This window comes from Chiloscyllium plagiosum, unplaced genomic scaffold (genome assembly GCF_037043375.1).
Source record: "Chiloscyllium plagiosum isolate Xiang-an unplaced genomic scaffold, Cpla_swu_hap1 HiC_scaffold_40, whole genome shotgun sequence".
Taxonomy (NCBI): domain Eukaryota; kingdom Metazoa; phylum Chordata; class Chondrichthyes; order Orectolobiformes; family Hemiscylliidae; genus Chiloscyllium; species Chiloscyllium plagiosum.
In genome coordinates this window covers 37,229,852-37,250,610 of record NW_028270178.1, presented here as the reverse complement: position 1 = coordinate 37,250,610, position 20,759 = coordinate 37,229,852, and the positions used below count along the sequence as shown (strand labels likewise).

The 20,759-nt window shown below is 48.0% G+C and overlaps 1 long non-coding RNA gene across 1 annotated transcript; it reads left to right on the top strand.

The window, feature by feature from the left end:
* Window positions 1–262: 262 nt before the first annotated feature.
* Window positions 263–20,074, top strand: LOC148138470 (uncharacterized). The gene is made up of 4 exons (XR_015753936.1): window positions 263–547; window positions 1,200–1,265; window positions 3,137–3,258; window positions 19,959–20,074. It is a non-coding gene; the product is annotated as an uncharacterized LOC148138470 (long non-coding RNA).
* The last annotated feature ends 685 nt before the right edge of the window (window positions 20,075–20,759 follow it).

Below are 20,759 nucleotides of genomic sequence, written 5' to 3'. Positions count from 1 at the left end.
CCTCCTGTCTCTCTCTCTCTCCCCCCTCCTGTCTCTCTCTCTCTCCCCCCTCCTGTCTCTCTCTCTCTCCCCCCTCCTGTCTCTCTCTCTCTCCCCCCTCCTGTCTCTCTCTCTCTCCCCCCTCCTGTCTCTCTCTCTCTCCCCCCTCCTGTCTCTCTCTCTCTCCCCCCTCCTGTCTCTCTCTCTCTCCCCCCTCCTGTCTCTCTCTCTCTCCCCCCTCTTGTCTCTCTCTCTCTCTACCCCCTCTTGTCTCTCTCTCCCCTCCTGTCTCTCTCTCTCTCTCTTTTAGACACGTGATGACTGTTCCTCTCTCACAGGGCCCTATCACGATCGGATTGACGCTGTGACAAATGGTCTCTACATGAGGAAGGTGTTTCCTTATGACAGTTGGACATACATGTGTGAGGTGACCTCCCAGTATGGGAAATGCTCTGGCCAGGTTGCGATCCAGCTCCATGTGAAGGGTATGTGACGGGGGAGAGGGACAGGCTGCTCTAAGGGTGAGGAGCTCTCGGCCACAGGACAGTTTGGGACACTGTGAAATTGGGTAAGTTTCCAGTCCCATGCCAACAATTTCGGAGGTGGGGCTGAATTAAGTTTGGTTTAAGGCACCCTTAGGTTAGACATGGGATTGTGGGTCAGCAGGTCCCACTGTGGGAACACACCCTGGTGTCTGACAGACCAAGAGTAATGGGGAGGTCCCTCACAGTCAGGAACTACCATAGAGTCTCACCGGGACAGGCACTGAGTACAACCAACATCCTCTTTATGGTACAGTTCGGACCAAGCACCAGGTCAGTCAGAGTTAGTCACTGCAACCAGGAGGGAGATAGACGGGGACATCTCACCCTCTCAACAGCTCACAACACGTCAGTAATGCAATAATAAAGAGAGAAGCTCCCTCTACACTGTCCAGTCTCCCAGGACAGGGACAGCACGGGGTTAGATACAGCGTAAAGCTCCCCATACACTGTCCCCATCAAACACTCCCAGAACAGCAACAGCACGGGATTAGATACAGAAAAGCTCCCTCTACACTGCCCCCCCATCAAACACTCCCAGGACAAGAAGAGCACGGGGTTAGATACAGAGTAAAGCTCTCTCTACACAGTCCCCATCACTCACTCCCAGGACAGGGACAGCACAGGGTTGAAGTGTCTGTTACTTTCTGGTGATATCAGTCCTCTGTTTCTTGACAGCACCTTCGAGTGAACCTTTCTCTGTGATCGCTGATAATCCCACGATCACCAGCAAGCGTGGAACACGTAAGTGAGACATTGGTGTGAGAATTATTGCAGGATTCGGGTGGTGGTGGGTGGAGGGAGAGGGAGAGGGAGTGCTGGTAGAGATGCACATTTGTGAGGATCACAGCACACAGCCCCATCTCTGTAACCTCAGCCAACCCCTCAACCTCTGCATCCCTCCCTATCTCTGTAACCTCCTCCAGCCCCTACAACCTTCCCTATCTCCTTAAACCTCCTCCAGCATGTACACACCTCCCTATCTCTGTAACCCCCTCGAGCCCCTACACCCCCTCCCTATCTCTGTAACCTCCTCCAGCCCATACACCCCTCCCTATCTCTGTAACCTCCTGCAGCCCCTACACTCCCTCCCTATCTCTGTAACCTCCTCCTGCCCATACACCCCCCCCATCTCTGTAACCTCCTCCTGCCTATACACCCCTCCCTATCTCTGTAACCTCCTCCTGCCCATACACCCCCTCCCTATCTCTGTAACCTCCTGCAGCCCCTACACCCCCCCTATCTCTGTAACCTCCTCCAGCCCCTACACCCCTCCCTATCTCTGTAACCTCTTCCAGCCCCTACACCCCCTCCCTATCTCTGTAACCTCCTCCAGCCCCTACACCCCTCCCTATCTCTGTAACCTCCTCCAGCCCCTACACCCCTCCCTATCTCTGTAACGTCCTCCAGCCCCTACACCCTCTCCCTATCTCTATAACCCCCTCCTTCCCCTACACCCACTCCCTATCTCTGTAACCCCCTCCAGCCCCTACACCCCTCCCTATCTCTGTAACCTCTTCCAGCCCCTACACCCCCTCCCTATCTCTGTAACCTCCTCCAGCCCCTACACCCTCTCCCTATCTCTGTAACTTCTTCCAGCCCCTACACCCCCTCCCTATCTCTGTAACTTCCTCCATCCCCTACACCCCTCCCTATCTCTGTAACCCCCTCCAGCCCCTACACCCTCTCCCTATCTCTGTAACCCCCTCCAGCCCCTACACACCCTCCCTATCTCTGTAGCCACCTCCAGCCCCTACACCCTCTCCCTATCTCTGTAACTTCCTCCATCCCCTACACCCCCTCCCTATCTCTGTAACCTCCTCCAGCCCCTACACCCCTCACTGTCCCTGTAGCCTCCTCCAGCTCCTATATCCCTCCCTATCTCTGTAACCCCCTCCAGTCCCTACACCCCTCCCTATGTCTGTAACCTCCTCCAGTCCCTACACCCCTCCCGATCTCTGTAACCCTCTCCAGCCCCATACCCCTCCCTATGTCTGTAACGTCATCCATCCTCTACACCCCTCCCTGTCTCTGTAAACTCCTCCACTCCCATTCCCCTCCCTATCTCTGTAACCCCCTCCAGCCCCTACACCCCTCCCTATCTCTGTAACCCCCTTCAGCACCTACACCCCTCCCTATCTCTGTAACCCCCTCCAGCCCCTACACCCCTCCCTATCTCTGTAACCCCCTCCAGCCCCTACACACCTCCCTATCTCTGTCACCCCCTCCAGCCCCATGTCCCTCCATATCTCTGTAACCTCCTCCAGCCCCTAAACCCCTCACTATCCCAGTAGCCTCCTCCAGATCCTACATCCCTCCCTATCTGTGTAACCTCCTCCAGTCCCTACATTTCTCCGGATCACTGTAACCCCCTCCAGCCCCATTCCCGTCCCTACCTCTGTCATTTCCTCTTCATCACATCTTGCCACCACCCGCTTCAATTGTTGTGTCTACCCTGAGGAATTGTGGGGGGAATATGTTGCCTGAGATGGTTTGTTGATTCCCTGTGACTCACTGGCATCGCACCCCCTGCCTACCGTTGTGTTGGGTGCCAGTGCGGCATTGTCTCTGGAGAGCCTTTGGGTGATTTTAATTCCTCTCTCTCCTTCCTCCAGCCGCTGACGTTCTATGCCGTCAATCACCTGGCTTTGGGCCTCATCCTGATGTGACGTGACGTGGGTATTCAAAAAGCAGGATGTTTCCGGAGAACTGCTGGCCTTCAAAGGCCAAGTCTCTGGTAGGTCTTTCCCCTTCATGACTCCCGTCCCCATGCCACTCCCATAACCCCCTCCATGTTGGTCTCCCTGAACCCACTGTGAGATGTTTAACAGGGAGAGTGTGAGACACGCTCTGTACATTCTCCCTCTCTCATAAAAAGCAAGGGCCCTGTGGGAGTTTCCAACAACATAGAATCCCCACAGTGTGGAAACAGGCCATTCAGCCCAACAACTCCACAGTGAACCTCGAAAACGCATCCCAACCATCCCCATCCCTGTATTCCCCATGGTCAATCCACCCTAACCTCCACATCCCTGAACACTATGGATAATTAAGCATGGTCAATCCACCCTAACCTGCATTTCCCTGAACACTAAGGGTAATTTAGCATGGGGAGAAAGTGAGGTCTGCAGATGCTGGAGATCAGAGCTGAAAATGTGTTGCTGGAAAAGCGCAGCAGGTCAGGCAGCATCCAGGGAACAGGAGAATCGACGTTTCGGGCATAAGCCCTTCTTCAGGAATCATCCACCCTAACCTACACATCCCTGAACACTATGGGTTATTTAGTACTGGCCAGACCACCCAAACCTGCACATTCCTGGGCACTTTGTGTTTGTACCACTGGGCGAAAATGAGGACTGCAGATGCTGGAGATCAGATCAAGATTAGAGTGGTGCTGGAAAAGCACAGCAGGTCAGGCAGTATCTAATCTTGCCCCAGTATTTCCACTGGCCAATCCACCTTAACCTGCACGACCCTGCACACTATTGGGAAACTTAGCATGGCCAATCCACCCTAAAATGCAAATGTTTGGACTGTGGGAGAAAATTGGAGCATCTGGTGGAAACCCATGCAGACACGGGGAAAATGTGCAAACTCCACAGACAGGAGCTAGAGGATGGGATCAAACCCAGTTCCCTGGCGCCGTGAGGCAGCGGTGCTAACCACTGAGCCATTATGACAACCACGTTATATTCCAAAATGTGGCACCATTTATATTGTCCCTGGCAACCTTAAAACAAACTGGAGCCTGGGTATCGTAGATACAGCTTCACAGCTGCCTGTAACCTCTAAAACATTACATTTCTCAGGTATATAAGCGTCTGGGGTGACAAGTTTCTTTAAGTAGAGTGCCATGCTTCAGGTGACCTCGGCTGTGATGGAGTATGGGAACTTTATTCCATCAGTGACGATAACCATGAGTGTATCTGTGAGACTGCACTGTGAGACTGGAGAAAACATCCCCCTTTCTCTCAAAGGCTACAATCCATCCCAACTAATGGCTGTCCTTCAGCACATCTTGTTCATTCATTCATTGCTCAGCAAGTTTCATTCTTTTACTCACTCGTGGGATGGTACATCGCTGGTGTTTATCACATCCCTTGTTGCCCGAGTTACAAGTTAACATGGGATTTCAAAGTCCAACATAGGGTCATAGAGCTGCACAGCACGTCCATGCCGACCAGATATCCTAAATTAATCTCGTCCCATTTGCCAAAACTTGGCCCATATCTCTCTACATCCTGCCTGTTCTTGTACCCATGCCTTTTAAATGCTGGCGTTGTACCAGCCTTCCTCTGGCAGCTTATTCCATACATGCATTACCCTCTGCGTGAAAAAGATGCCCCTTAGGTCCAGTTCAAATCTCGCCCCCACCCTCACCATAAACCTCTGCACCTTGTCTATTTACTCCAGCCATATCCTTCATGATTTTATAAACCTCTATAAGGTCACCCCTCAGCCTCCGACGCTCCAGGGAAAACAGCCCCAGCCTGTTCAGCCTCTCCCTGTAGCTCAAACCCTCTAACCCTGGCAACATCCTTGTAAATCGTTTCTGAACCCTTCCAAGTTTCACAACATCCTTTTGATACACTCACAGATACACTCATGGTTATAGTCACTGATGGAATAAAGTTCCCGTACTCCATCACAGCCAAGGTCACCTGAAGCATGGCACTCTACTTAAAGAAACTTGTCACCCCAGAATTGCACGCAATATTCCAACAGTGGCCCAACCAATGTCCTGTACAGCCGCAATATGATCTCCCAACACCTGTCCTCAATACTCTGACCAGTCAAACGTCTCCTTCACTATCCTATCTCGCTGTGACTCCACTTTCAAGGAGCTCTGAACCTGCACTCCAAGGTCTCTTTGGTCAGTAACACTCCCTAGGACCTTACCATTAAGTGTATAAGTCCTGCTAAGATTTACTTTTCCAAAATGCAGCACCTCGCATTTATCTAAATTGAACTTCATCTGCCACTTCTCAGCCCATTGGCCCATCGGGTCAAGATCCCGTTGTCATCTGAGGTAACTGTCCACTACACCTCCAATTTTGGTGTCATCGCAAACTTATTGACCATACCTCCTATGTTCATATCCAAATCATTTATATAAATGACGCAAAGCACTGGACCCAGCACCAATTGTTGAGGCACAGCATTGGTCACAGGCCTCCATTGTCTCCTACCTTGGAGCCAGTTTGTATCCAAATGGCTCGATGTCCCTGTATTCTGGATTAGTGGTGCTGGAAGAGCACAGCAGTTCAGGCAGCATCCAAGGAGCAGCGAAATCAACGTTTTGGGCAAAAAGCACTTGTTGTGTGATCTACAACAAGACAGAGCCTCTGCATCTGTCACAGACCTTGTTGCTTTCCCAACCCTGGCAGTGATAGTGACAGTACATCATTGTGGCTTCAGTTGTTGCTGTCTCCGTTCTTAAGGATAATGGCCTTTCACTTCCCCAGGATCTCTCTGCTGAAGGTTTGAACAGGTTCAGAGGCAATGATGAACTCAATCACTCTCTGCAAGAGTGGAACGTAATCTGCTGCTGGCCCTGTTTGAGATCTCCTGCCACCGTTAACAGTGGATTCCTCCTTCTTGTTCTCTCTCCATCCTTTTCAGAGAAGTACAGAAAGCGGATCAAAAGCTTTCCCTGGGGTCTCCGTATCAGCGAGACCAGGGTAAGGGACAGTGGGATTTACGAATGCTTGGTGTGGTCCCAGAACAGGGTTCACTTTGGTGAGACTGAAATCACTCTCAATGTGACACGTAAGTGATGGAGTTATGGGGGGGGGTTCGAGGTGGGGAAGGTGCAGGAAATGGGGAATTGTAGATGCTCCATTTTGTGACATCGATGTCAAGAAGTGAGCTCTGGAGCCATAGAGATGTACAGCATGGAAACAGATCCTTCAGTCTAACTTCAGCCGACCAGATACCCCAAGCTAATCTAGTCCCATTTGCCAGCACTTGGCCCATATCCCTCCAAACCCTTCCTATTCATATACTCCATCCAGATGCCTTTCAAATGTTATAATTGTACCAGCCTCCACCACTTTCTCTGGCAGCTCATTCCATACACGTACCACCCTCTGCGTGAAAAAGCTGTCCCTCAGGTCCTTTATATATCTTTCCCTCTTCACCTTTGACCTCCAGTTCTGAACTCCCTCACCCCAGGGAAAAGACCTTGTCTATTTACCCTAGTCATCCCGTCATCATTTTATAAATCTTTATAGGGTCACCTTTCAGCCTCCGACACTCCAGAGAAAACAGTCAAAGTCTCTCCGTGTAGCTCAAACCCTTCAACCCTGGCAACATCCTTGTAAATCATTCCTGAACTCTTTCAAGTTTCACAACATCCCTCCAAAGCAGGGAGACCAGAACAATATTCCAAAAGTGGCCTAACCAATGTCCTGTACAGACACAACATGACTTCCCAATTCCAAAAGCCAGTGCACTGATCATTATGGGAAAGTATGTACAATGCCGTCTTCACTATCCTGTCTACCTACGAAAAAGGGCTTATGCCCGAAACATCGATTTTCCTGCTCCTTGGATGCTGCCTGACCTGCTGTGCTTTTCCAGCCACACATTTTTTAGTATCTACCTACGATTCCAACCCCCCCCCCCGGTCTCTTTGTTCAGCAACACTCCCCTGATTGGAGATGAACATTGTGTGTGATACGTTTTGGTGAAGTTACAGTCTCAGCACATGTTCAGCATCTTCACACACAATTCATATGATGATGTCACTGCTCGCTGGAGCCCCATTGGCTGCAAAATATTTGCCATCTCCTCATGGTCAGGGACAGCAATTAGTGGATGCACTTCATTGAAACAACCTGCTCTTTATTATACAGCTTTAGCTCTAACTACATCCCTGTAAGGCAGAACGCACTGCAGACAGGCAGGAGAGACTTGGGCACGTCTCCTTCTCCCCCATCATGTCCCAGCATTTAAAATAAAGCATTCCACAGCAATGCATTAGATACAGAGGAAAGCTCCCTCTACACTGTCCATCAAACACTGACAGGATATGGACAGCACTGGGTTGGAGTAAACTTTCCTGTACCCTAATTTCTCTGATTTTTTCCAGGATTCAGATGCTAAATGCTGAATTGTTGAGTGGATTCACCAGGAATGAAGATGAGGAATCTCTGAACACAGATGGTGTCTGAACAGAGAACATCCCAGTCCACCCTCTGAACCATGACCCAAAACTGAAACTTGACCCCAGACCCCTTTCCCAAACCCTAATGTGTCCCTGGCTCACACCATCTCCCAGGCTGTCTCCCAACAGGAATCTAAATCCTGATGCTGCGTATCCAAAGGAGATTACACCCCCATCTCCCGAATCGCAAGAGGATAACATCAAATTGATCCTATTGAGATTACAAACCCCCCTCCCGCTTCCCACTTGTTGAGATTCCCAGAATAATTCCCAATGCGAGGCTAAACTCGTTACTGTATTTATCGTCTGTTACAGGATATTCTCTCAATAAAGTTCTACAAGACACATGACTGGAGTGGGAAAGTGTGACTGAATGTGTAATACCTCACCTGGGTCTCCACCCTGGAAATGAAGACCTTGCTGTTCGCTGTGTTATCACAAATGTTAAAGATATGATAGGAATGGGCAGAATTCCCCAAATTCCTGTCTTTCAGATCCTGGATGACAGAAAGCCCAGAGGTACTTTCTGTATTTATAAGGAATCACTGTTTATTCCAAGCGAATAGACTCCAGCTACAGAGAAACAAACACAAATATTATCAAGCTAAAATTCTCACCACTTTATACATGTACACATTCACAGGCACAGACACACTCACAGGGACACACACACATTCTCTCATGGACACACACATACTCTGGCTACAGAGAAACAAACACAAAAGCCATCGACTAGCTAAAACTGTAACCCCTTTATAAAAACACACACAGACACATGCACTCTCCTACACTCTTCCCCCCCACACACACTGTCACATTCTCCCACACACAAACTTTGTCAGAGACACAGAAATACAGACACACTCACTTGCATGCACTCACTTTCACACACAGATGCACTCGCTCTCACAAGTACAAACACACACACACATCCTCGAACACGTAGACAGTCTCACACACTTTTTCACACATACTCTTTTGCGTACACACATATATACTCACACTCACACACACAAACACAAATACACAGCCATCAATCGAGAAAGAAACCTGGGTGCTATGAATGAAGGGGAACCTGAGAGAGCAGTTTCCTGGTCTCTGATCACAGGATTTGATGAGATTGTTGATCAGAATGCTGCTTGCCAACCTTCTTCCCTGGGATACTTTCAATGGTTTACACGATACACTGGGTAGCTGCCTGACAATTTGAAAGAAAGGTCTCTGATTTATTAAATTAAAAGCCACTGCTTATAGCAACTGCTGAAAGCAAACTCGCTTTCTCCAGCCCTAACATGGCTTCAGCTGCAGAGTCATGAAGTGTCTCATACTGTCTCTAACCCACAAGCTTGTCTGACATGTGACTAAGAGCAAACTCCTCTGCTGTAACCTCATCTCACCCTGGACACTCATATACCTGAGAATGGACTTCTTGTGTCCATTGGTTACCTGTAATGCAGGTCTGTTGTATCTTTCAATACCTCCATGTCCACACACGGTTTCTTAAGTTGCGGGAACTGATGTAAATGTTACCGCCTTGGATATATCATCCTGTTGGAGGTTCACATGCACCATAATAACAGCAGCCTGTCTCCAACAGCATCTTTGATGGTAGCTATTTGGATTACTAATTGAAGGACAACAGCTTTGGACAACAAAGTTTTCTTGAGCAGCATCATTTTCTGTGAGTGACAATATCTGTAGAGAGTTGGAGAAAAGGCACTGAGCCGCCAGGAAACAAAGCTAATTTCTTGTTGATTTGAATGTAAATGTTTTGAAGGTAAAAGATTAATTTGGGATATCTGGTCAGCATGGATGAGTTAGACTGAACGGTCTGTTTCCGTGCTGTACATCTCTATGGCTCTGGAACTCACTTGTAGATATCCATGTCATAAAATGGAACAGCTTCAATTTCCCATTTCCTACACATTCTCATCCCCACTCAACCACCACCCCATCACTTACATCTCTTGTTGAGAATGATTTCAGCCTCATCAAGGTGACACCCGTCCTGGGACCACACCATGCATTTGTAAATCCCCCTGTCCCTTACCCTGGCCGCGTTGATACGGAGACCCCAGGGAAAGCTTTAGATCCGCTTTTGGTACTTCTCTGAAGAGAATGGAGAGAGAAGAAGGAGGAGGAATCTGCTGTTAACGGTGGCAGGAGACCTCAAACAGGTCCAGCAGCAGATTATGTTCCACTCCTGCAGAGAGTGATTGATTCATTATTGCCTCTGAACCTGTTCAAGCCTTCAGCAGAGAGTTGCTGGGGAAGTGAAAGGCCATTATCCATAAACACTGAGACAGTAACAATTGAAGCCACAATGATGTGCTGTCACTATCGCTACCAGGGTCGGGAAAGCAACAAGGTCTGTAACAGATACAGAGGCTCTGCCTTGTTGTAGATCACACAACATACAGGGACAACTAGCCATTTGGATACAAACTGGCTCCAAGGTAGGAGACAATGGAGGCCTGTGACCAGTGGTATGCCACAAGGATTGGTGCTGGGTCCAGTGCTTTTCATCATTTATGTAAATGATTTGGATATGAACATAGGAGGTATGGTCAGTAAGTTTGCAGATGACAACAAAACTGGAGCATAGTGGACAGGGAAAAACATTACTTCAGATTACAAAGGGATCTTGATCAGATAGGCTGATGGGCCAAGGAGTGGCAGATGGAGTTTAATTTAGATAAATGTGAGGTGCTGCATTTTGGAAAAGCAAATCTTAACAGGACTTATACACTTAATGCTAAAGTCCTGGGGAGTATTGTCAAACAAGGAGACCTTAGAGTGCAGGTACATAGTTCCCTGAAAGTGGAGTCACAGGTAGATAGGATAGTGAAGAAGGGGTTTGGTATGCTTTCCTTTATCGGTCAGAGTATTAAGTACAGGAGTTGTGAGGTCATGTTGCGGCTGTACAGGACATTGGTTAGGCCACTGTTGGAATAATGTGTGCAATTCTGGTCTCCTTCCTATCGGAAAGATGTTGTGAAACTTGAAAGGGTTCAGAAAAGATTTACAAGGATGTTGCCAGGGTTGGAGGATCTGAGCTACAGGGAGAGGCTGAACAGGCTGGGGCTGTTTTCCCTGGAGCGCCGGAGGCTGAGGGGTGACCTTATAGAGGTTTATAAAATCATGAGGGGCATGAAGAGGATAAATAGACAAGGTCTTTTCTCCTGGGGTGGGGGAGTCCAGAACTAGAGGGCATAGGTTTAGGGTGAGAGGGGAAAGATATAAAAGAGACCTAAGGGGCATCTTTTTCACACAGAGGGTGGTACATGTGTGGAATGAACTGCCAGAGGAAGTGGTGGAGGCTGGTACAATTAAACATTTAAAAGGCATCTGGATGGGCACATGAATAGGAAGGGTTTAGAGGGATATGGGCCAAGTGCTGGCAAATGGGACTAGATTAGTTTAGGATATCTGATCAACATGGAATAGTTGGACCAAAGCGTCTGTTTCTGTGCTGGAACTCTCTATGACTCTCCAACAGACCTTTTAAATTTAGCCAATCAACAGAAAAGAGGCCCTTAGATACCAAATAAAAAACAATTAACTGCAAATCTGAAAATATTGGTAGGTCATTACTGGTGTAAACGATGAGGGCATTTGGAGATTCGGTAGACAGCTAACTGTGACCTGGTAAGAGAGAATAGCTCCCAGCTCTGAGAGAAAGTACCATCTATTTGCTGTGGTTATCTCTCAGCAGATAGCAATTGGCTCTCAGCTTATTTTCCAAATGCCCTCACTTTTTATACCGGGATGACTTTTCATATTTAATTGATTTTTTTGGTATCTAAGGGCCTGCTTTTTATTGATTCGCTAAATTTGAAAAGATTGTTGTCTTGATTAAAAACTACTACTTGCCTCCCTGACACAAAATGTTTCAATTTGGGCTCTCTCTCTGCTCCTGGGTATCCGTTTTAACTGTGAGCACTAAGAAAGAAAAACACACACTTTAAAGGGACCACGCGATGCTCTGCCCCATTTTACATACCCAAACCTCGCAACAGTATTTATGCTACATCTGTGTTACGTTCAGCCCAGGAAAGAATCTACATTGAAGTTCAGCACATTGACCCGAACACTGAAAACTACTCCTTCAACACTTGTTCACTCTTCCCAGCTTTAATTTGTTGTCGCTCAATTGCTTTGTGTTTCTAGAGCACTCACAGTAACATTGTCATGTTAATTAAATCCTTGGCAATGTTTTGTTGATGTTTTGATCCTGTTCTGGTACAGGCAGAGTACAAACAATGATGTACTCATTGGACTTGCAGCACAATGTTAGAGTTGGAACTCAGATTGAGATTTGAAGAGCTTTAAAAGAAGCATAGCTACTAAACAAAGAACACAGAAATGTTGACAGCAGCTTGGTAGTTGCTGAAGTTGACACTGCTGAAAAGATGAGGCAAACAGAGAAGCTGGTGAGTCACTGGGTAGGTCAGAGAACACGGTAAAATTCCCTCTCCCTGCAGCAGGTGAAGGCCACCAGATGAAGAAGCAGCGCTTAGAAAGCTCGTGCTTCCAAATAAACCTGTTGGACGCCAACCTGGTGATGTGTGGTTTTTAACAATATGAAACAGAACTGGCTGGAAGATCACTGCCTCATGGCAGATGCCACGGGTCGATGATCAGAGAGAGTGACAGACAGAGATAGAAAGGCACAGAGAGACTAACAGAGAGAGAAAAAGGGAGATTCAGGCACAGAGAGAGAGACAGAGACACACACGGGGCCACTTTCCTGGCCTGGCCTTTAGCATTTCTGAAATTCTGACCAGAAAATGACAAAGCAAAAGGTGGGCAATGACCCATAATTGCCACATAAACACATTGTTAGTTAGTTATAATGTTCCTGAATACACACTGAGGGCAGGTACAACAAAGGAAAGCACCCACTACACTATCACCCATCAAACACTCCCAGGGCAGGTACAGCACTAGGTTAGATACAGAGGAAAGCATCCGCTACACTGTCCCCCATCAAACACTCCCAGGACAGGGACAGCACGGGGTTAGATACAGAGTAAAGCTCCCTCTACACTGTCCCCCATCAAACACTCCAAAGGCAGGGACAGCATGGGGTTAGATACAGAGTAAAGCTCCCTCTACACTATTGCCGATCAAACACTCCCAGGTCAGGTACAGTACAGGGTTAGATACTGAAGAAAGCATCCACTGCACCGTCCCCCATCAAACATTCCCAAGGCAGGGACAGCACTGGGTTAGATATAGAGTAAAGCTACCTCTACAGTGGCCCCATCAAACACTCCCAGAACAGGGACAATATATTGGTTACACACACAGTAAAGCTCCCACTACACTGCCCGAGTGGAAAAGGTGAATACAGTGTCCTGTTGTGGCCCTGCTCAGTGTAATCCTGTGGAGAGTGAATTTGTTGTTATTGCTGACATTCGTTGAAGCTTTCAGTTATGACCTGATGATCATTGATATTTTGAGCAATAAAACATAATGGAAACAGTGTCTTGATGGACAGAGTGTGATAGTGAAACATCGACTACAGAGAGGACAGCAAGACACGAAGATAACGTGGGAGAGAGCAAGAGGAAAGGAGGACAAACCAGGAGAGAGGGACACAGAGACAGACAGACACACACACAGACAGAGAGGTAAAGAGAGAGGGTGAGAAAGAGGCAGTGGGAGAGAGTCAAACACAACAACATAGTTTCACACTGAGACAGAGGTGTTAGAGAGAGAGAGACACACAAACAGGTAAAGACAGAGAGTGAGAGAGAGGCAGGGGGACAGAGTCAAACATAGACACACAGAGACAGCGGTGTAAGTTGCCCATTATTGAAAGCAATCTTTCAAACAGCCAAAACATCAAGGTCACAGGTTCAGTTCACTCTCACACTTTCAGAGGGTCAATACTGAAGGAGCGCAGTACTGTCAGAGGGTTAGTACTGAAGGAGTGCCGCACAGTCTGAGAATCAGTACTGAAGGGGTGCAGCACTGTCAGAGGGTTAGTACTGAAGGAGTGCCGCACAGTCTGAGAATCAGTACTGAAGGGGTGCAGCACTGTCAGAGGGTTAGTACTGAAGGAGTGCCGCACAGTCTGAGAATCAGTACTGAAGGAGCGCAGCACTGTCAGAGGGTTAGTACTGAAGGAGTGCCGCACTGTCTGAGAATCAGTACTGAAGGGGTGCAGCACTGTCAGAGGGTTAGTACTGAAGGAGTGCCGCACAGTCTGAGAATCAGTACTGAAGGGGTGCAGCACTGTCAGAGGGTTAGTACTGAAGGAGTGCCGCAAAGTCTGAGAATCAGTACTGAAGGAGCGCAGCACTGTCAGAGGGTTAGTACTGAAGGAGTGCCGCACTGTCTGAGAATCAGTACTGAAGGGGTGCAGCACTGTCAGAATGTCAGTACTGAGGGAGTCCGCACTGTCCGAGGGTCAATGCTGAGGGAGTGCCGCATTGACGGAGGGTCAGTTCTGAGGGAGTGCTGGACTGTCAGAGGGACAGTGCTGAGGGAGTGCCTCACTGTCCGAGGGTCAATGCTGAGGGAGTGCCGCATTGAGGGAGGGTCAGTTCTGAGGGAGTGCTGCACTGTTGGGAGGGTCAGTTCTGAGGGAGCACTGCACTGAGAGGGTCAGTACTGAGGGACAGTCACACTGTCGGAGGGTGAGTACATCAGGAATTATATCTTCCCTCTGAACCCTTCCTCTCATCTCAATCTCCCTTTCAAACCTCTCCCCACCGATCTCTCTTTTCACCTCCATCTGCTCTTTCAGTCTTTTCCGTCTTGTCTTGTACCCTTGCTTTCTCCATCCCTATCTCTCTGTCTACCTGCCCCCTCCCCCTGTCTCTCTGCCCTAACTCCATCTCCCTCCCTTCAGCGTTGGGCTCCCTCCAGCAGTCTGACTCCAGTCTGACCGGTACTCACCTTGCTGTAACAGTAACAACAGCACCAGAAGCTGAAGGACACTGTGATTCTGACAGGGTCTGACCACAGCCATATCTTTCCCTGCACTGAGCCACCTCACCTCCTCCCAGGTAGCCCTCCTGCCATTGGCTGCACCAGCTCCAAATCCTGCCCGCCTCTCATTGTCCATCCTGTTCACCTGGGCCCTCCTTCCCACCTTTCCCGTGTCCTTCCTCCATTGGCCGACAGCACAGCCCGTGAGTTGGCACTGGCTCATTGATGGAATGATTGAGCCACATTGCGAAGGGGAGAGGTGATGACGTGCCAAGAACGAGGCTTTAGATTGCCCAAGGCTGTCTCAGCCATGGCGGACAGTCTAAGGGGATGGGTTCACAATTTCTTGGTCAGCTGAACGGGCCACTTTAATTGGCTGCTGATCTGCAGGCCCTGTAATGGAGCCAATGGAAGTTTCTGGATTGTTCCTCAATGAAGATGCCTTTTCAAATTTTACTTTGAATGTTATTCTGTTTACTAATTTCATGCCTCCCCGAGAGAGTTTCTCTCTTTGTTAGTATCACAAAAGGTTCCAGTGAGGATATGTACCCTGATTGACCCTTCGGACCCCAACATGGGGCTGTTCCAGCATTTCATCATTGAGTACAGGAGTTGGTTCGTCTTTGTACGAGATGTTGATGAGGCCACATTTGGAATACTGCGTGCAGTTCTGGTCATCTGACTATAGAAAGGATATTAGTAAACTAGAAAGAGTGCAGAAAAGATTTACTCGGATGCTGCCTGGATTGGAGGTTTTGAGTTATGAGGCTAGGTAGGCCAGGGCTTTTATCCTTGGAGCAGAGACGGAGTGGGTGACCTTACAGTGGTCTATAAAACCATGAGAGGCAGAGGTAAGGCGGTTAGCTTTCCCCCATTGCAGGCAAGTCTAAATCTAAAGGGCACAGGTTTAAGGGGAAAGATACAAAAGTGTCCAGAGGGGACAAATGTTTTCACACAGAGGGTGGTGAGGGTCTGGAACTGTCGTGGTGGAAACGAATACAATCTCATCATTGAAGAAACATTGAGACAGGGACATGGATGGGATCAGGAGGGAGGGGTAGGGACCAAATGCTGGCAAATGGGTCTAGGTTAATTATGAACACGGGGCAGCATGGACAGGTTGTGCTGATGGGCCTGTTCCCATGCTGTAGACTCTGGATTACGTCTGTCCTGGCTTTTCAGATACTCACTGACCTATACCTGTCCACTTTGGTCATAGAGAGTACAGCACGGAAACAGAGCCCAACTCATCCATGCCAACCTGATATTCTCATTTAATCTAGTCCCATTTGCCAGCACTTGGCCCTCTAAACTGTTCCTATTCATATACCAATCTAGGTGCCTTTTAAATACTATATTGTGGGCATCACTGACCAATCCATATTTATTGCCTCGTCCCTGGTTGCACCCTTGAGAAGGTGGGGGTGAACTGCCTGTTGACCCGCTGCAGTCCACGCAATGTGGGTAGACCCACAATGCCCTGAGGGAGGGAATCCAAGGGATTCTGACCCAGCCACACTAAAGGGATGGCGATATATTTCCGAGTCAGGATGGTGAGGGGGTCGGAGGGGAACTTGCAGGGGGGTGGTGTTCCCATGTATCTGCTGCCCGTTGTCCTTCTGGATGAAAGTGGCCGTGGATTTGGAAGGTACTGCCTGAGGATCTTTGTTGAATTTCTGCAGTGTATTGTGTAGATGGTACACACGTCTGCTACTGAGCGTCGGTGGAGGAGGGAGGGGATGTTTGTGGATGTGGGGCCAATCAAGTAGGGGCTGCTTTGTTCTGGATGATGTCAAGTTTCCTGAGTGTTGTTGGAACTGTCCCCATCCAGGGTTTTGGTCAATGGTAACCCCCAGGATGTTGATAATGGGGGATTCAGTGATGGTCGTGGTATTGATGGTTAGATTGTCACTTTTTAGATTAGATGAGATTAGATTATTTACAGTGTGGAAACAGGCCCTTCGGCCCAACAAGTCCACACCGACCCGCCGAAGCACAACCGACCCAGACCCCCTACATTTATTGGAGATGGTCACAGCCTGGTATTTGTGTGGCTCAGATGTTACTTGCCACTTGTCAGCCCAAGCCTGGATATTGTCCAGATCCTGTTACATTTGAACACGGGCTGCTTCAGTATCTGAGGAATCGCTGAACACTGCGCAAAGCACGTGGCACAGCGGTTAGCACTGCTGCCTCACAGCGCCAGACACCCGGGTTCAATTCCCACCTCCGGCGACTGACTGTGTGGAGTTTGCACATTCTCCCCGTGTCTGCGTGGGTTTCCTCCGGGTGCTCCGGTTTCCTCCCACAGTCCAAAAATGTGCAGGTCAGGTGAATTGGCCATGCTAAATTGCCCATAGTGTTAGGTGAAGGGATAAATGTACGGGAATGGGTCTGGATGGGTTGCGCTTCGGCGGGTCGGTGTGGACTTGTTGGGCCGAAGGGCCTGTTTCCACACTGTAAGTAATCTAATCTAATCTAATCTAAATATCAGTGAACATTCCCACTTTGGACCTTATGAGGGAGGAAGGTCATCGACGAAACAGCTGAAGAGGGTTGGGGCCTAGGACACTATCCTGAGGAACTCCTTAGATGATACCCTGGAGCAGAGACGACTGACCCTCCAACAACCACAACCATCTTCCCTTGTGCCAGGTCTGACCCCAACCAGTGGGGAGTTTGCCCCGATACCTATTGATTTCAGTTTTGCCAGGGCTCCATGATGCCACACTCAGTCAAATCATGTCAAGGGCTGTCACTCTCACCTCACCATCTCTACCATCATGGCTTCCAACACCCCATCAAATCTCTTTAGAACCTTCTCCTCTCCAAGGAAGACATTCCCAAGCTCTCCAGTTGATCCACGTCATTGAAGATCCTCATGTCTAAAATTATTCTTGAGATCGTGTTGGATGTTCCTGGTCATTGGTTCTGAATCTCTAATGGCGTTGGAGTTCTGTCCAATCTGACAACGTCCACGGTATTTGGCAGGATATGTCAACGCAGTCTCCTGTCTGAGACCTCGGCGTCTTCTCTCACTCCTGCCACTATTCATTAATAGACTCGTTGGACCCTGTAGAAATCCCCTGTCTAAACAACAGCACCTTGTACATAATGTTCCCTGGAAACTGAACACGTGTGACCATGTAGCAGCTGTCAAAAATCCTGTGTTGTCTCCAACATGCTCAATGCACCCCATGAAGTTAAACACAGACATCACACACCCAGCGTCTGACTGAGTCTGGATCTTTAATGTCAGAGAGCAACCTTTAGACTCTCCCTTCTTGGAGCTGTTCCTGGCCTGGCACTCGTGTGGCGTTGATTTACTTGTAACTTGCCAGCTCCAACCTGAATATCGTCCAGCTGTTGCTGTATTTCTACACAGTTTCAGTACAGATTAAACAAACAAAATTCTGCAACTGAGGAATGCCTATAACTGTGCAGTTAAAACCACCATGAGGGGTACAGATAGGGTTAATGGTAGTTGCCTTTTCCAGAGGATGGTGGGGATTTCAAGACGATGGGGCACATTTTTTAAGGTGAGATTTGAAAAACACACGAGGGGCAAATTATTTACACAGAGGGCAGATGGCGTGTGGAATGAGGAAGTGGTGGATGTGGACAAAGCGACAACGTTTAAAAGACATTTGGAGAAGGACGTGAATAGGAAAGGTTTGGGAGGGATATGGGCCAGGAGCAGGCAGGCAGGAATAGTTTAGTTTGGGTTATGGTCAGCACGGACTGGTTGAGCCAAAGAGTCGGTTTCTGTGCTGTATGACTCTGACTCTCGTTGAACTATCCTGCTTAGATTACTCAGAGGTCTGCACGGACAGGACAAAGATTACAGAGGGCACCACGTACACAGCAACTGAGCTGTTCCTGATCCCATGAACCTGGCAACACCAGGGGGTCTGTTGTTTTGTTTCTGGTCTGTCCTCCACCTCAGTTACCAAACAGGCCCAACAGCCGAGATCAGGGACAGTACGATGCTGCATGCTCTCAATGGGGATAGGGCACTTAACATCAGAAATCAGGGACGGGGGTGATATGGATAATGTAGGAGATGGTCAAAGCACACAGAGGGATATAGATCAGTTCAGGTTATGGGCAGAGAAATGGGAGGTGGAGTTTAATCTGGGCAAGTGTGAGATGCTGCACTTTGGGAGGTCAAATGTTCAGGAAAATATCCAGTTAATGGCAGGACCCTGAACAGCATTAATGCACAGAAGGATCTTGGGGTTCAAGTCCGTAACTCCATGAAAGTAGCCCTCACAAGCAGATATGTTGGTAAAGGAGGCCTATGGCATGCTTGCCTGAATTGGTTGGGGAACTGAGTACAAGAGTCGAGCTGTCACGTTGCAGCTTTCTAAGACTTTGGCTAGTATTATGTTCAATTCTGGTCACCACATTACAGGAAGGTGGAGCCTGTCCTTGGCCCATAATCCTCCATCCCTTGTGTATTCGTGTGTCTAACTAAAAGCCCCTTAATTTCCATTATCATATCTGTCCCCACCACCACCCCTGGCAGAGCGTTCCACACTCCGACCACTCTCTCTGTGAACACACTTGCCCCTCACATCTCCTTTGAACTTTCCCCCTCTCACCTTAAATACATGATCCCTAGTTTTAGACATTTCAACTCTGGGGAAGATTCTGACCGTCGACCCTATCCGTGCCTTTCATAATTTTATAGACTTCTACCAAGTCTCCCCTCAGCCTCCACTGAAAACAGGCCCAGTTTCTCTAACCTCTGCTGAAAGCTCATACCTTAGAGTTCTTTCATTAATCAATGCAAATTTCTGAATTTTAATCACTACATTTGAGGAACTGAAACCTGAATATAGGCTGAGGTAAGTCATTGTCATAAACGACCACTCAACAGATGCCCTTAATAACTTAGGAGGCAATAAAATGTCTTCTCAATGCAAATATTATGACAAAATGGCTTCGAGGCTGCAAATTGACAATTCTGCTAAAAGCTGGATAAAATGGCTTTTAATTCTGCTCTAGCTGCATAATTAACCACAGTCTTCTTCAATAGAGATTAGCAGACAATGCTCCCTTTACAGCATGGAAATAACTAGACTAGATAAGACATTACTGGCCATCCTAACTGACCTTCACATGCCAGGTGCACTGGCTCAGTTAGTGAGATAAGGGTGGCCTGAGTGTTGGAAAAACAAAGTTGGTTCCCAGGAAATATCAGTGGACCAAGTAACTGTCAAAAAAAAGCAATATCATGTATTGATTGTTAGTTGTCTGAATGTACTATGTGATCACACTTGTACCCTTCTTTAAGAAAAGTATAACAATGTCTTTGTTTTAAGCCATGTGTGCAGCTCCTCGGAGGAAAAAAAGTAAAAGCAAATTACTGCAGATGCTGGAATCTGAAACCAAAAGGGAAAATGTTGGAAAATCTCAGCAGGTCTGGCAGCATCTGTAAGGAGAGAAAAGAGCTGACGTTTCGAGTCTAACTGATCCTTTGTCAAAGCTGAGGAATATTGATGGATGCAACCTCTGTGTTTCTGGATGTTCTGTACCTGGCCTTATGAAGAAAATAGAGTCTTAAAGAACCAGACTGAGTGTGAGTACTTGTTGAGCGATCATGGATCAGAGAGACTGGGGTCCAGATCTTCACCTGGTGCCATGACTCAGACTCGGCATGGACGGATTGTGGACAGCGGTGTAAAAGCCTTGAGTCCTGCACTATTGAGTGCAGAGGAATCGGCCGGCCAGACCGGAGTATTTCCTCTGTTTGGTTTTCCTCTCATTCAGGTGCTCGCTGCTTATCATCTCAGTCAGCCTGAGAAGGGTCGGACTTGGGAAGAATTCATTCAGGAAAGACTGAAAAGTACTCGGGGTCTCCAGGGAGCCGGGTACTCCCACGAACAGGTCGGGGACCTGCATAAGGAAGGACTTCAAATGAGTCGGGAACTCAAATTTGGTCAAATTGGTGTTGTCTAAATGGATTTTCAAATTATTCTGTGAAAGACGAAACAAAGTCTTTCGCGATATATTATAATGAGACTGTCCGGGTTTTACAATGTCGAGAATGTTTTGCAGAAATCATTAGTCTTCTTGTTCGTTGTCGGGTTATTGATTAGTGAAAGTTTTAGTTTGAGATTACC